The following is a 12,727-nucleotide window of genomic DNA, read 5'->3' on the forward strand; positions in this document are numbered from 1 at the left end:
AGGATTTTTTAATTGTTTTTGCACATTGCATTTTAAATAAGAAAGCTTATGAAACAATCATCCAATATTGAAAAAAAAAATATTTGTTTAATAAACTGATGAGTTTGAAAATTTGAGTGACATCATGTTTTCCACAGAATAAGTCTTGACACTTCTTTGTCCTGGTCTTTCTGATTTGCTAAATCATACTTCACAAGCAGGCAGTCTGTGAAGTATACTGACTACAGTCAGGAACAGAGAACCACAATTACAAAAAGGAATGGACTCTTGTACCTTTACAGCATGCCTACATGAAGAGACTTCTGAGCTGGCTGTCCATACATCGACTATGAAGCTTGAAGATAACAAAACAGCATTACTGCATTCAGCTTCAGCTGCAACAGAAGACATTCAGAAGTTATACACTTTTCTGTGCACTTCTCTGTGTTTTGCCCATAACTAATAGAACTGTTGAAGAACAAAATGATGGGATGGGATGGGATGGGATGGGATGGGATGGGATGGGATGGGATGGGATGGGATGGGATGGGATGGGATGGGATGGGATGGGATAGAAGAGAAGAGGAGAAAGAAGAGGAGAGGAGAGGAGAGGAGAGGAGAGGAGAGGAGAGGAGAGGAGAGGAGAGGAGAGGAGAGGAGAGGAGAGGAGAGGAGAGGAGAGGAGAGGAGAGGAGAGGAGAGGAGAGGAGAGGAGAGGAGAGGAGAGGAGAGGAGAGGAGAGGAGAGGAGAGGAGAGGAGAGGAGAGGAGAGGAGAGGAGAGGAGAGGAGAGGAGAGGAGAGGAGAGGAGAGGAGAGGAGAGGAGAGGAGAGGAGAGGAGAGGAGAGGAGAGGAGAGGAGAGGAGAGGAGAGGAGAGGAGAGGAGAGGAGAGGAGAGGAGAGGAGAGGAGAGGAGAGGAGAGGAGAGGAGAGGAGAGGAGAGGAGAGGAGAGGAGAGGAGAGGAGAGGAGAGGAGAGGAGAGGAGAGGAGAGGAGAGGAGAGGAGAGGAGAGGAGAGGAGAGGAGAGGAGAGGAGAGGAGAGGAGAGGAGAGGAGAGGAGAGGAGAGGAGAGGAGAGGAGAGGAGAGGAGAGGAGAGGAGAGGAGAGGAGAGGAGAGGAGAGGAGAGGAGAGGAGAGGAGAGGAGAGGAGAGGAGAGGAGAGGAGAGGAGAGGAGAGGAGAGGAGAGGAGAGGAGAGGAGAGGAGAGGAGAGGAGAGGAGAGGAGAGGAGAGGAGAGGAGAGGAGAGGAGAGGAGAGGAGAGGAGAGGAGAGGAGAGGAGAGGAGAGGAGAGGAGAGGAGAGGAGAGGAGAGGAGAGGAGAGGAGAGGAGAGGAGAGGAGAGGAGAGGAGAGGAGAGGAGAGGAGAGGAGAGGAGAGGAGAGGAGAGGAGAGGAGAGGAGAGGAGAGGAGAGGAGAGGAGAGGAGAGGAGAGGAGAGGAGAGGAGAGGAGAGGAGAGGAGAGGAGAGGAGAGGAGAGGAGAGGAGAGGAGAGGAGAGGAGAGGAGAGGAGAGGAGAGGAGAGGAGAGGAGAGGAGAGGAGAGGAGAGGAGAGGAGAGGAGAGGAGAGGAGAGGAGAGGAGAGGAGAGGAGAGGAGAGGAGAGGAGAGGAGAGGAGAGGAGAGGAGAGGAGGAGGAGAGGAGAGGAGAGGAGAGGAGAGGAGAGGAGAGGAGAGGAGAGGAGAGGAGAGGAGAGGAGAGGAGAGGAGAGGAGAGGAGAGGAGAGGAGAGGAGAGGAGAGGAGAGGAGAGGAGAGGAGAGGAGAGGAGAGGAGAGGAGAGGAGAGAGAGAAGAGAAGAGAAGAGAAGAGAAGAGAAGAGAAGAGAAGAGAAGAGAAGAGAAGAGAAGAGAAGAGAAGAGAGAGAAAGAGAAGAGAAGAGAAGAGAAGAGTTGAGTTCAGTTGGAAGGGACCTACAAAGATCATCAAGCCCAACTGCCTGACCACTTCAGGGATAACCAAAAGTTAAAGCATATTAATGGCATTATACAAATGACTGTTGAACACTTACTGGCATGAGACATCAACCACTTCACTAGGAAGCCTGTTCCAACGTTTGACCCAGCTTCACAGTAAAGAAATTTTTGCTAATATGTAGTCTGAACCTTGCCTGGTGCAGTTCTGTGCCACTTCTTTATGTCGAACAAACAAACAGACAAACAAAAAGGACAGCTTAAGTTAAAAGCTAAACTTGATCCAATGATGCTATAAAGACAATCATAAAAAATGCAATTTATAGCAAAGGAGAAAGTGGAGGATAGGAAGAAAAAAAAAAAAAAGTACAATAAGGTGGAAAAAACAAAGCACTAAAGATGTTGTTGATCATTAACCCCAAAGAAAAGTTGAGAAAAAGAATTTCTACATTGTACATTAGGTGTACTAAATGGAAATGCTGAAATTGTTGAAAATGATGCAGAGCTGGCAGATGTGTTTGATAAATATGTCTGCAATACACAGAAAAACATAGCATATTTTTCTTACATGTAAGTACATGTAAGAAGAAATGTATTCAGCTTACTCGAAACTGAAGTGTTTTAGCAGCTGCTAAGCATAAGCACCAGGCACTGCTTTAAAAGATTTCACAGTGATGCTAATTTTTAATATTCTTGAGTTATTTGAAATATTTCAGAGCAATAGAACAATGTTACAGATGTGCCAGGATGAAGGAAATACAAGCAGCATAGCCAGGATATTTACAGTCTGGTTAGCATGACAACCTGGCATCTGGACAGAATAATGGAAGAGGTAATTCTGTAATGAGTTAATAAAGAATGAGAGGATAGGGATATGATTAATGCCAGTCAAAATACTTTTGTGGAAAATAAACCTTGTCAGACAAACCTGATTTAATTCTTTTATGGGATTACATGTTTAACAGATAAGACACTGTTGTAGACTAAGTATATTTAGAATTTTGTGAGACTTTTGACTTAATATGACATTCAAATTTTTTAAAATTACTTTTATAATAAAGCACATGTTAAGTGGAACAAAAGGTAGCTGTCAATGAGGACTCATCAATGATTAAGAATGTTTTCAGAGGAGCTAGTATTCAATCTGACACTATTCAATATTTTTTTATCCATGATCCAGAAATAAATATGAAAATGCTGCTGGAAAATATATATATATATATATTAGGTGACAGATGAAAAGATTGGAAAATAATGGTGAGGGACAGGTTTACACTAGAGAGGTATATCACTGAGCAGCATAGGGTTATTAGGACAGCAAAGCTGTGCACCTCTAACAAGGGATTCCCGACAGCACCACATTCTCTACTGCTACATAAGGGTTGTTTTAGAATCCTTGATACTAAAGGGCTATATGGGCAGTACTGGAAAATATCTCAAACTGAAATGTTGCTATTACCAAAAAGCTCCTGACATTCTTCAACAGAAAAGCAAAGGTGGTGAATGACAATTTTGGAAGAGTTTTGCTGTCAGTGTTTCTTAACAGATACTCAAAAATGAATGACAATGTACAAGAGTCTCAAAATTATACTAAAGACCAAAAGTGTAAAGAGTTGAATGTGTGTAAATTCTCAAAAATAATTATAAGAGAGCAGAATAGTCAAAATGTACATTCAGCAAGATAGAAAAGAATTAAGAGCCAGTGACTGTAAAATAAAAATAGAAGAATTCAAAGGAGAACCAAAAAGGGCATTAGCCATTTCTACTGAAAAAGAAAGAATGGCTACTCCATCTCTTATTTATATCAAAACTGGTAAGATTTGACAGGAGAAGTCCTGTAGTTTACTAGACCACCTATTCGACTAAATGTAACACAGCCTTTGCAGGGGGGGGGGGGGGATGTGGATTTTGCAGCAGTTATTAGTTATTGTGGCTTTTTCAGATTTTATTTTAACTAACTGCTTATATATGAAAAGATCTATTAACTATATCCTTCTATGGTCTGTATTTTATATTTATCTGTACATCTTCAGTCATCTTGTCAACTGAAATATTATCATTTGCAGTGCAACAGTTTATCCTGGTATGTCTTACCAATATGCTTGTACTTTTATTTTTTTTTCCCAACTCAGAGCATGTCATTAATGTCATGTTTTGCATGTTGCTCAATTACCACCTAAACTTTGGATAAGCAAACTTAAATCCTTCCATGTTACTCAGATATGCACCAATATTAGGGTCTCTGTTCAATGCAGACATATATTTTGTGTTAGTTTTCAAATAAACAGTCTGAAAAATTAGGGTAAAAAAATTTACCTTCAGGAAAAATAAAACCTCACCGAATGGACTAACCAATCTGTTGAAGTTATGTGCAGAAAAGAAAGATCAGTGAAGAGTAACATCCAAAGCCTACAGCCTTGACCAACTGTTTATTTAAAACGTGTTTTCTCCCCTCACCCATCCACTTTCAAATAAATATGTATGCGTCAAATTATCTAATTATCTAACTAGTTCTTAGCCTAGCTAAGAGATCTCGCAAATGCATCCAGATACTGAAAAGTCAGCTTAGAATTTTATTGTATCTGGTAGTTGCTACAGCAGCTCTCAATCCAAACTCATTTCTAGAGTCAAATCTTCTTTTTATGTATTTTTATTTTCATTTTCTTATTCATCAAAGGAATTAACTTGAAAGGAAATGAAATGTTTTTTAGGATACAAACTCTTGACTCAAACATAAAAGAAGTTTACACAAAATATTCCTGAAGAATGATCTCCAATAACAGACATAAAAGGACACAGCCAGAAACATATGAACTAAGTTTGGAATTAAAATGTACATTAAGTTGTATCAAACCCAGACTTCAAATTTTCCAAAATAAAACATAATTAGCACTTCCTTCTAATTTTTTTTTCTGTATATATTAATCCTATTTTAGTCTGTAAATCTTTTTAAAGGAAAATAATGTTTCAGTGGTTTGGTTGATGAATTTTATTTTTTTTTTACAGGTAGGAAAAGAAGGTAAGAAAAGTGTTGTTTAGGCACATTTACTCTAGCAAACATTCCTTTTTAGTGGTTAAAATACAAGCAGGGGAAATTGCATTGAAATTATAGACATATAAATACGTTAATAAATGGAACAGAATGTACTTGTACAATGGCAGTTGTAATCCTTTGCGCTTCTGTAGCACTTCCATCTTGAAATCTCCATTAACTAAGACTGGACGCCATCCAGAAGTGCACTTAAACAAGTATTTGACTGGAGGCATTAGACCAATTGTATTGCACATCTATTTAGGTGTTTAGCTGGAGGAGGGACAGAGTAATCATCATTTCAGAATAACAAATTGGGCAAGCCTGTTACGGATGCTGCTGCCCAGTATTACTTCAGGACAATTCTGATGATTTCAGTGGAGATTTGGACTAGAAACAGATTACAAGCACAATAACAGTAACACAAACAAAGCAGGGGTACTTCTCAGGTGCCCCAGGCAGCAACCAGAAACATGCAGTGCTGCCCAAGATGCTACCTAGACCGAAAGAAAATGAGGTCAATAACAGGAAGCTGTTTTAAATCCCATTTGAAGTTAAGGCATTAGACTTAGAGGTTTTCAGAGGTGTCGCTCTTCACAAGATTCACAACACAAAAGACTCTCCTGCCCTTCACCATTTCTTTTCTCTTTCAGAGCAACTTGTCTAGAGGAAATGATACTCAGCTGAGAAATGAGTGACACAGATTAACTCCTCTCCCAGGATCCAAGAGAACTCCATCTTTAATTCACATCTACCCACTCTTCCCACTGTGTACTTGACTTTTCTGCAACCAATCCGAATGCTGCTAAGTCAGGTAGTCTGCAGGATTCCCTCTTAATAATATCCTTTAAATGAAGTGCTAATATTAAAAAAAAAAAAAATCAGTCTAAAATACAGGCAAAGGAAGCAGTAAGTTGCTATTCTTCAGGTCATGATGCTGGAAGTGAAGATTGTTAACAATCGTTGGATAAAAACAAAAACAATGCAGAGAATCATCATAGTCTTTCTGAAGCTGTCATGTTTTGTATTTGTTTGTTTTTCCTAGAAGATAATTCTCCTTTCTCTGATACGAAAGGCTTCAAATTTCCTTTAGTGGAGCTTTTTTGTCTGCTTTTTCATTTCCTGACAGAAGCAGGAAGACAGATAATAAACTGTAGTGTATCTCCAAGAGTAGGTGTTTAGCCACCCAGAGGTCCCTATGGTCAGTGAGGATAGAATTACTTCCATGGGTTGCTTTACTTAACAAAAATAAAAATATCTATGAAAATCACTGTTTCGTGAACCTGCATCACCTGAGCACTACTAGAGTAGGAGTCTTTGAACAGCAGTCTGGGCCTACACCCTTCAGCTCCTGATGCTTTTTCAGAACACCCCTATCCCACTTGTCAGTAAAGAAAATTATGTCCATGTGGCCCCCTTATACATATTATCATGAACTTGTGCATACTGTAAGAATACACAGCCCTCTAAAGCATTATCTGTTGTTATCTGCTGCTGAAGAGAAGCTAGAGAAGCTGTAGTAAGTTTTATATTCCCTACAGTACCAGGAAGCCTAGCAGTTATAAAAAGGTCAGCAGCAAACTCCTGAAAGGGTTGTTTACTGCTGTCTAGATACCCATTGAGAGTTTTATTTTGATAGGTCTGTGAGCAAATTAAATGCATCTATTTGCATATTGTTACAAAAGTGTAAACCCTTTATAGTGTCTAATAAAAATTTACACAATAGCATAAACTTGATACATATCCAGTGCTTGTATAATTGAGAGATGCTAGACAAACTACACTCACAATATCAATTTCTTTCATTATTTACAATTTTGAGTAACACCATTGGTCACAAACATATGTTGTTGTAAAACATTCAATTACATTCTCCCGTCCCACACACTTCTAGATCTAAATCTCAATGCAATTCAGCTGGTCTATCATTTGTGATGTTTGTCAAGTCAAACACAGGGAGAAGGATACATTTGCAAGTGACCTGTAAGCAGAAGAAATGCCATGGACTTTTCTGACCTTCTTGAGGTAATTTTGTTATTTATCATGGCAGCAAAATTGATTTCTGAAGAAATAAATGTAATGTCAAAATTATGCTATAATGAAAGCTTAACAACTGGAGCTGCAAACGAACCATGGAAGTAGAAGTATTAAAACTGGAGGTGCAGACTGTCATACATTTTATGTTCGATTCAATTAGGACATATATATTGATCCAGAACAATTGGATAACCAACATCCAAAAAAATAAAAGTTAAAAACAGATCATTATGTATCCATAGATTTTTGTATTGGCAGTGAACATAAATCTTCTTTGGGAGAAAGAAAGGAGAAGGGAAAAAGTCAGGTATATTTATAGGTGATAGGTAATAACAGAAGGAAATTGCCCCCGTAAAAAAAGAGAAAAACAGAACAGGAGAAAAGCTTTGCCAGTAAATTGATGGCAATGATCAATATAACCCCCTAAAACTATTTAAAATTATTATAAGGCTTCTACCTCCAACTTTAAAATTAGCTAGTACTAGTTTGTATTGGTAGCACAAGTGGCACTAAGCACTGAATGAGGCATTTCATGAATGTAGATGTAAACTGAAGTTTGGAGCTTAGTCTTACAGCAAGGCAGTAGATATTGCTATCTTTTGAGCAGTCTTTCAGCTGGTTATAATGTTTTTAGCCCTTGTTTTGCAATAAAAGCTCTCTCCACTTCCTTGTGCTTGCTCTTCTTATCTGTAAAAAGGTGATAATGATACATTCCTTATGACTTAGTGCTATGACAATTTACTGAAAGGCACTCAAAGTGATTCATGCTATAAAGATGTCAAATAAACAAAGACTATGATTCAGACTCAAAATGACAGATTTAACTTTCCAGAATACTAGATTTTTTGGTGTTAAATAAATTTGTCATGAACACCTGTTATGATGTTGTGTTTGCAGAATTGGAATCCTGCAAGAAAATCTGTATTCCTACTTTCTGGCAATGTACCTCTATGATGTCTGGGAAAGTGCTGCATGAACCTAACTGCAGCTGCTGTTGCAGTAAAATGATTTAAAATGGGCCACTTGTTCTTGCTGGGAGATCTAATGTTCCAGATTGGGTCCTCTTTCATTTCTGAGCCAAAAGGAAACCTCATTTGTGTTTTGCTTGTATAAGATCTTTCTGAAACTATAAGCTGTTTGTTTCTTATCAATCCAAAACTGTAGATCTAAGCTACCTAAACTAAGTGTCTGTGATTAGAAACAAAGAAAATCTAATTGCTGGGTATTTCTAATGTATTCATTACTGTGACATCAAGGCTGCATCTCAGTGATAAGAGAATTAATTTTAAAATTTTCAATGTATTGCCGACTTTTTTTACATTCTCTTTGGAGCTTTCTCACAAATAAAAGTTAAAAATCTCTAGCTGTAAAAGAGCGAAGAGGTCAGTTCTGTTCCTTTCCAAATTAGTGTTGTTACCACCTGCTGAATTACTGTTATTCACAAAGCTACCTTAACTGCCCTGAATGTGGTTTCAATTACTTTGTATGTTACAAATGTCAAGGGAAAGCAAAAAGGGCATGCATTTTTGAACAAATGACCAAACCTCCCTTACTAATGTAATTTTTGAATCCAGACTTTGAGAGCATTCAGCTGTACTTATGAAGTTCTCCAGGACGGTTGCTTATTAGTTTTCAGGCTTCAGCTGTCTTCCTGCTTTTACATTCCTCTGTGAATGCCATGCCATCTATACATCTAGAAAGGAGAGGTGACTTGAATTAATCAGCTATCAATATGCAAGTACTGGCTGAGACCTGTGTGAAGGTAATAGGGCCACATTTTATGTTAGCAAAAAATGGTTTTAATGTCTGATTGCTTTTCAGGAACTAAAGTGATAAAGCTTGATAGTGTACTTCTTCCATGTGGAGAATGGAGTAGAAAAGGTGAACATTAAAATACTTTCAGAATGTCAAGCCATTAAACCTAAAAGAAATAGAAAGAGGTATTGTGGGTGATCAATAGATTCATAAACATTTCTGGGGAACCATATGTGATAATTCTTATATTCTTCTAATGTTTTATTGCAATCCAGCCTTCTTTTTTCAGGAGTTAGTTTGGCACTCTTTCTTATATTGCTATATTTCACAGAATCACAGAATCGTCTAGGTTGGAAGAGACCTCTAAGATCACTGAGTCCAACCTCTGTCCTAACACTAACAAGTCCTACACTAAACCATATCACTAAGGGCTACATCTAAACATCTTTTAAAGATCTCCAGGGATGGCGACTCAACCACCTCCCTGGGCAGTCCATTCCAATGCCTAACAACCCTTTCAGTAAAGTTCTTCCTAACATCCAACCTAAACCTCCCCTGGCGCAACTTTAGCCCATTCCCCCTCGTCCTGTCACCAGGCACGCGGGAGAATAGACCAACCCCCACCTCTCTACAGCCTCCTTTAAGGTACCTATAGAGAGCGATGAGGTCTCCCCTGAGCCTCCTGTTCTTGAGGCTAAACAACCCCAGCTCCCTCAGCCGCTCCTCGTAAGACTTGTTCTCCAGACCCCTCACCAGCTTCGTTGCCCTTCTCTGGACTCTCTCGAGCACTTAATATGAACACAAGAGATATTTAAATAAGCATTTATATGAACACAAGAGATATTTTGGGGTAAAGCAGTCTTCTTTCTATCAGTAATCTGAGGCTAATAGTGAACCTAAAAATATATGTATCTATAAAATATACATTTTAATTTTTGTTTCTCAGTGGAATTGTGATCAATCAAGCTGAATTACTACTTTCTTTGTATAATTGCTTTAAAAGCTAATTAAATTCTAATCTAACCTAACCTACCACTGCTTTAGTAACACCAGGAACAACTAGCATGCACAAAAATGAGGAAGTATGATGTTTGGACCTTACAGTCAACAAGTAATCCATCTTTAGTGGAGATGGGTTTGCAGTTGAGGTTAAATTTGCAATGCTGTGTAACCTTTTAAAAAGGTACATTTCTATTTTAATATTAGAAGCAACAGCTACTTGGAGACTTGAATAATCCAAGGTTCAGCTTCAATACAAAAATGTCATCTTCCTAGTTCTTAGTAGTAGTAGCTTGCCTATTATACAAGAAAGAAGCTGAAAGATCAGATGGTTCAAAAAGACTGACACAGCATATTTTGATTGATCCAACCAACGTCTACTCCCACTTCTACTCACTGCCTTTTTTTTTCCACAAGAACATTTAGGGATTATAAAGATTTTTGTCCTTATTTGGGTAAAGAGGTAAAGTCCTCAAATACTTTTCAAGAAGCAAATCTGTTTCCATGTTCACATAACTGAAGTTAACAGCATCATGATAGTCTGCCTTTCATACACTGAGAGCAATACTAAAACTCATGAAGATGAACCAGAGAACAAAGTGTCAGAAGCTCTTCCTTCTGAACTGAAATTAGGATATGTACAGTTATATACCCAAGTCTATTGTCTATATAGTCTATACAGTCCATATAGTCTATACCCAAGAATCAGTGTTATGATTCGAAAAGAGCCTTCAAAATTAAGGAAATGCTTTCAAAGCTTCATCAAATGAGAAATGTGGGGGGACTTAAAACAGCTGTTCTTCATGATGAAATTGTCACCCTTCAGTATGTATTTTCTTTTGTAATTATGAATGGTTTAGGGGTATGGTTTCCCTACAAAACAAAATGAAACAAAACAAAACAAGCAAAAAAAATGTTAATTTCATAGTCTCAACCTGTTATCAGGAGAATGCATTAACCTAGGAGATGAAGAAACAGTCTTTTGAAAATATATCAAAACCTACAGTAAAACTCTAAGACTATTAGTTATTTTTAATGTCATTTACCAATTTTGATCTGAATCCAGATGTTAAAAACTCCTTGCACAGATGTAGTGACTGGAGACCTTGGGACAAGCTGGATGATAGCCTTCTGTCTTGTGAAGACTTATTCAATTACTTACTCGAGGTGATTTTAATTTTGATGGTTTTTTTTGTTTGTTTTTTTCCTAGTAAAATGTCCCTTCCATTCTCCATGGTTGTTCTGACATATAAACATCTACATTTGAAAAAAGCTAGTTTAGGTTAACATAAATGCTGACAATTTAAGAATCATTAGATTTAATATTTACAAGATTATTCGTGATCACAATCATGACAGCCTATTACATTGTAAATAAATTTCTTCCTCCCTCATTAAACTCCATGGAATATTTGTCTCACGATCACAGAGAGGAAAGATTTCTGTCCCTTCAGTTACTTTCATGACTATAACAGTAGCCATGATATTCATAGCCATGATAGTCCGATAATGTCTATGTGTTTCATAAATATTTTTTGTAAGAAAAAGAGGGTCCCTTTTCACTTCGTTTCCCTCTGTTCTCCTCTGGTCCTTTGTCTCTGCAGCCCTTGCCAGACAGTCATCACTTGCTTCCCAACATGTTAACCACAATGCCCAATCCTAATTCTGTCCGTCTCAACATATCCTTATCCTCCCCTTCCTCATGTTCCTGTCTTTTCATGTCATAAGGAAGTTTCCCTCATAGCTGTCTGCTGCCAGCAGTAGGATTATTCAGAGTATAAAAGAAACAATCTCTTTTTGCCCCCTTGCAATATTGGCAGAACCAGGCAGTGAAGGAGATCAAAGCTTCCCGTTCATTTGCTGCAGTCTGGGGACAGCGAGTGCGAAGTCCTGCTGGCACTTTGTCACATAGGAGCCATGTGGAGTTTGAGAGCAATTGGTGAGGGTGGCTCTGCAGAGAATAGCTTTTAAATTCTTCAGAAGTTAGTGTTTTCTAACTTCACGTTCAAAGGTTTTTTTTTCCAGTTGTACAGGTTATACAAGAGCAAACCCACCAGGGTGGCATGTCTATCAAACTACTCTTTGGACACTGCTATCTACAGGGAATGTGAGTTCCTCAAAAATAATGGAGGTATTTCCCCACACCAAATATAATTCTTCCTCCCCTGCCAGAGACGATTTCACCCCTAAGTTAACCAGTCCAAAACAAAGAGGGGTGTTGTGATGAAAAAATATAAAAATATAATTTTGTTTATAGCCCACTCAATATTGAATTTATTTCTAGTTTAAGGGCTGAGCTCCTGCTTATGTTAAAAATAATAATCATCATCATCATCATCATCAATATGGTCAATATCCCAGTATAATAGTATATTCTTTTGACATACCAAGCAAAAGTACATTTAATAAATAACCAGAAAGATGACAATGAGCTCAAATATTTGTGCTAAGATTAATTTTAGTATATCTGAATCATACCAGCTGAAGTTTATCTGAAATTTTTAGAACAAAGCGTCCCCTGAGACTCTATTACTTCAAGACTTCAGCTGCATTAGCAACACTTGGGAAACAGCACTGCCCTTAAAGTTCAGATCTCATTAAATAAGTGAGAACTGAACATGCCTATCTGAAGGGAGAATTTGACCTTTGTTCTCTCAGCTATTCAGCTCTCAAGTCAAATGAATACCAGAACAGAAGCAATTTGAATAAATACACTTATAAACGTATAGCGTATCTGTAAGGGTATACAGGTATCTTCAAAACAACTCCAGTTGTGAATCCCAGTATCACTTATTTAACTTATCTGAGTTGGTTTCAATTGCCTTAGCTTGATTTCTACACACAGCTTTGAAGATTTTACATGGATATTACCTAACCAGCTTCTTACACAGTTCTTTTTTAAACTTGTTTTGTTTAGTTGAAAAGGCACAATTCGTCAAAGGAAAGCAACATTAAACAATTGCACAAGACTGAAATGCTAACTCATTTGAAATGAGCACCTCTTTGGGCGACAGTACG

At 38.2% G+C, this 12,727-nt stretch overlaps 1 protein-coding gene across 2 annotated transcripts in view; it reads right to left on the reverse strand.

Moving 5' to 3' along the window:
- LOC308196010 (uncharacterized protein) overlaps window positions 1–12,727 on the reverse strand; it is a 380,840-nt gene that overhangs the window by 7,303 nt on the left and 360,810 nt on the right. Inside the window, exons 6-8 of one of the 2 annotated variants that reach the window (XR_013952022.1) lie at window positions 7,529–8,648; window positions 1,986–2,106; window positions 274–374 (exon numbers count right to left, since the gene is read on the reverse strand). The gene's annotated coding sequence lies outside the window, so the exon portion shown is untranslated. Of the gene's footprint in view, window positions 1–273; window positions 375–1,777; window positions 2,107–7,528; window positions 8,649–12,727 lie in introns of those variants that run through there. The other variant, XR_013952023.1, reaches the window with a different exon arrangement.

Source organism: Anser brachyrhynchus (assembly GCF_964034855.1).
Source record: "Anser brachyrhynchus genome assembly, chromosome: 5".
Taxonomy (NCBI): domain Eukaryota; kingdom Metazoa; phylum Chordata; class Aves; order Anseriformes; family Anatidae; genus Anser; species Anser brachyrhynchus.